This window comes from Papaver somniferum, chromosome 10, assembly GCF_003573695.1.
Source record: "Papaver somniferum cultivar HN1 chromosome 10, ASM357369v1, whole genome shotgun sequence".
Taxonomy (NCBI): Eukaryota; Viridiplantae; Streptophyta; class Magnoliopsida; order Ranunculales; family Papaveraceae; genus Papaver; species Papaver somniferum.
In genome coordinates, this window is record NC_039367.1 from 92,191,206 (window position 1) to 92,195,466 (window position 4,261).

Sequence of the window (4,261 nt, forward strand, 5' to 3'; positions counted from 1 at the left end):
AGAATCTGGATGCATCTCTTCTTCTAGCCCAGGAACAGTGCAAATCCTTAAAAAAGGAGAACACTGTCTTAATGAGGAAATCTTTTGTGCCAATCACTAATTCTCAAGTGGAGTTACCATTCATAAAGAAAAGTACTCAAAAAGAAGTTCTTGCTAAGAAATGTTTACATTACTTGCAGTCTTATTGTAGCGCCTCCAAAGCTAGCAGCTGACTAATCCAAGAGATTAACTAAATAAATATGCACTAAGAATCTTAATCAATTACTTAAACATTCAATTAAGTAATCTGCTACAAAACTTAAGCCAAAAACTAGCCCCGCTCTGAAATATATATACAAGAACTCCTCTCAAATGATAAATATTCAATAGTGAGTTGATTTACAAAATAAAATACAAACACAGAATAAACATAACGGAAGCTAACTAACTAACATGTATATTTCTTCGAAGATTTCATCGTCACATGCACATCTTGATCTGTCTCTGAAACTAAAAATGGGTGAGCACATCTTCCCTAAAAGGGGTGCCCAGTAGAAATAACATTTAACTTGAAAGTAATCATCGTCAAGACTTGGAAAACAATACATGTTTTCCCAAACATTAAGAACATAGTGACTAAGTCACTGAAATAAACAAACATGTATATGGATAAACTCCTTCTTCAAACAGTGTATAATATTGATGCCAATTCCACACCGAATAGTAATATTGATGCCAATTCCACATCGAATAAACATATAATAGATATAAATGTGAAGGAGCGCATCCTATATACCACATGTGGAAATTCTCATTTCCCATAACAATTCTTGATGACAACAAATATTACAAGTCATTTCCAAACCATGGAAAGATTCAGAGAATCAACAGAACAATCGTAATGCAAACTACACAATACATGGAGTGCACAAACGAACAATGCGTGAGTTTGTTAACCATAAACTTTTGTAAAAGAAACAACAATGGTTACAAAAGAGTTAAATGTATTCCCACCTCTTTTGATGACTGGTCACACCTACCTCGAGATCCATGATCCACTGGTTTATCCTTTGAATCGATCGATGTTAATAACTAACTGTTAATCACACAAGAACTCAAAGAATCTAGCCAAAATGGCTCAAACAAGAATCATACAAGTCTATCTAATGGTTCTAAGCCCTTTTAATAAGTCTTATGAATATCTAGAACTTTGTAGAAGGAACTAAAGACTAATTCGGACCATAAGAGGTCCAATTCATCTACATAAGATAACTATTCCAAAGCCTAAGTTCTCTAAACAGGCCCATTAACCAAAGGCCTGGTCTATCTGAGTCAACTAACGGTTACTGACAGTCAAAGAGTCGACTAACAGACGTCAAGTCAAGGTCCAAGGTCAATGGTCAAATAAGTCAAACAGGAATCGGTCGACGATTCAACTCAGGTCAAGATTGGGAAACTCAGTGAGTTAACTCAGTCTACAAGACTGATTGAGGTTATACAAACCAAGGCCCTTGCACGGGCCAAACACTCTGCTGCACCATCATGGTGCAACAACATAAAACTTGACAGTCTAAAATCCTATTACAGACTTCATTTTAACTCTTTTTCTAAACATCCACAACAATACAATTCTCAACGTAAACTTCATAAAAAAATTACAAATACAACTATAGCCTACCTGCAGTTCAGCAGTTCCAAGCTTTACAGCAAACCCTAACAACAATCAACACCAAACTCAACTACAGTCACCTTCAATTCCTTTCTCTATCTCACATACCCTTAATCCATTCATCTAAGCCTGCGATTCATTTAGAATCACCACAACATCTGTATTCACAAATTTCATCTCAGGCAATACCTTCATCCATTCATTCTACTAATCCATTACCCGCATCCCCATCCACTTGCACCTGCAGTTACTCTTACAATCTGAACTACGCAGTCTCTATTTGAACCATAACACTCTTCCATGATTAGTTCGCTTCCCAACAACTCCTTGCATTGCACCACAAAAACCATTACACTATGACTGCAATTAACATACAACTTATCCATTTTATACTCAGCCGTGTGATTTCCATAATTCAACCGCAACATCTCAACTCAAATAACATACACTCTCTCTGCAACCTCTCATTCACTGAGATCAATTCATAACACCTACCATTTAAACTCGGATAATTCCAGAGATACTATTGTTTCAACATAACTGCATAACTTAACAAAAAAATAACAAAAAAGAACAATTACCTCAATACATGTCCAACCTCTTAAAACTAATCCATCTTCTCTGCCACTCCAGTTCAATTTCAATCCACACCATAAAACCCAATTTATTTCTCAATCCTCTTTAGAACCCTAACTCACTGATCTTTTAATAGAACCACTTCACATCTTCAATTAAACCACAACCCAGTTATTCTTCATCCACCACAACTCAGTTCATTTATCAATTCCATACGAATATCCAATTCGATCTATAAACCCTAATCTCTGTTTTGGGGAAGAACAGAACCCCTGATTTTCTTTGAAATCAAAGTTAAACTCATATTAACAATTCTATTTCATACCTGATCAAAACCCATCTCAAATCTTCCCTTTAAACTCTCAATTTAATCTTCGAATTATTCTTTGAATTTCTCCCAGAAACCCTACCTCTTGATTCAACATCAAAATAATTCTACAGGTTCAATTAGACATCAACTCTCTTAATCTTCATCCGTTAACATCCCGATTAACTTATCAATATTCAATTAAACTCAACATCAAACTTAAACCCTAACTTTCACAGAAACACTTCTCTTCAACTCTATCGAGGATTCTAATCAAAACCAAAGTGTGAAATCATCAACGCCACACTCGATTGATTGGTTTCACTAATTTTCCGTAAGGTTTTCTCAACAGAGATTTCCTCTCTGAATTGCCAGAAGAGAAGAACAACAGAGGAGAAGAAGAAGAAGAAAGAATGAGAAAGAGAAAGAGAAAGAAAAGAAAAGAAAAGAAAAGAGAGTTTATCTTCTCGATTTGGGTTGATAAGGCCGACCAAATTTGCTGAGACACCCACTCGCTTAGACACGTGCAGCCACAAGAGCAATATTCAAAATTATTATTTTATCCTCCGTAAAAAATTTGATAAATCTTCTTCATCCGGTATCTGAGTGACACGTTCGAGTAGTCCATTCCGCACAACTTTTCGAGACCTATTCAGTGATACTAGTTTGGTATCTACATCGTTGTTAGACTAATTTTTATCAATTAACATTCGTATTAAACTAATCGAGTTATTATCGGCTAAAACATCTCTTAACTAGTCTAATATCGTTGACGAGCTTGAGGATCCTTACATTCTCCCCACCTTGTTCATTTTCGTCCTCGAAAATCGAACCACCCTTCTGGTCTTCAAAACTCCCCACCTTATAGAATAAACTTATCTCTTGTCTAAGCGCAAATAACAAGAAAAAAAGCACAAACCTACATGGCTCTAGAACTAAAATATAAAAATTTGTAGCTCCAAGTTCAATTACGTTGAGTCAATTTCTATCAAATAGGGAAGTCCAAGTTCTTAACCTAATTTATACAATGGAAAACTATAAGTTTTAGTCTCTAAGATCCTTACACTAATTTCTTTTTTATAAAAATACCAGTCTCTAATTATAAGGGAGATTCCTACGAATCTTTCTAAGTGAGTTTATAGTTATTGGATTCCTAAATAATTTTACTAAACTTCTATGATCTGTCATCTCTGAATGCAGTTGCCCTGTAAAGGTTGGCCAAGCCCAACAATGCCTTCCTACGAACAGAGAAAACACAACCTTCACTATTCCTCAGTGCTGGATTAACTAAGTATTATTTTATTAAGATTAATTAGTCTTTAACTTTTATCTTAACGGGTGTAAGTATGATAAATTTACTTCCTAAAATATATAAATAATTCACATCATTTTAAGTAATTTAATCATCAAAATTTTATTTCATTTTTTATTTATTATTATTACTATTTGTTTATTTTATCAATATAAATAATCCAAATTCGATTTCACGTCAATTTATAATATCTGATATTTTTAACTTTACTGTGATACCATATATAAAATTTCCACATATTATCTATTATAAATTTACTACCAGTTTAATTACTCAAATATATCAACTGTGTTATTATCCTCATTATTCTTAAGTTGATAGTCTGGTTGGTACACTAAGCCTTAATCTTGTAAATATAATTCTACTTTCACGTAAAGATTGACATAACATATTTTTATTTATTCATTTATTCAGATTG

The 4,261-nt window shown here is 33.8% G+C and overlaps 1 long non-coding RNA gene across 1 annotated transcript; it reads right to left on the reverse strand.

The window, feature by feature from the left end:
- Positions 1-1,541: 1,541 nt before the first annotated feature.
- Positions 1,542-2,939, reverse strand: LOC113319659. Its single transcript, XR_003345730.1, has 2 exons — positions 2,550-2,939; positions 1,542-2,373 (listed from the first exon to the last, which is right to left on the reverse strand). It is a non-coding gene; the product is annotated as an uncharacterized LOC113319659 (long non-coding RNA).
- Between the last annotated feature and the right edge of the window lie 1,322 nt (positions 2,940-4,261).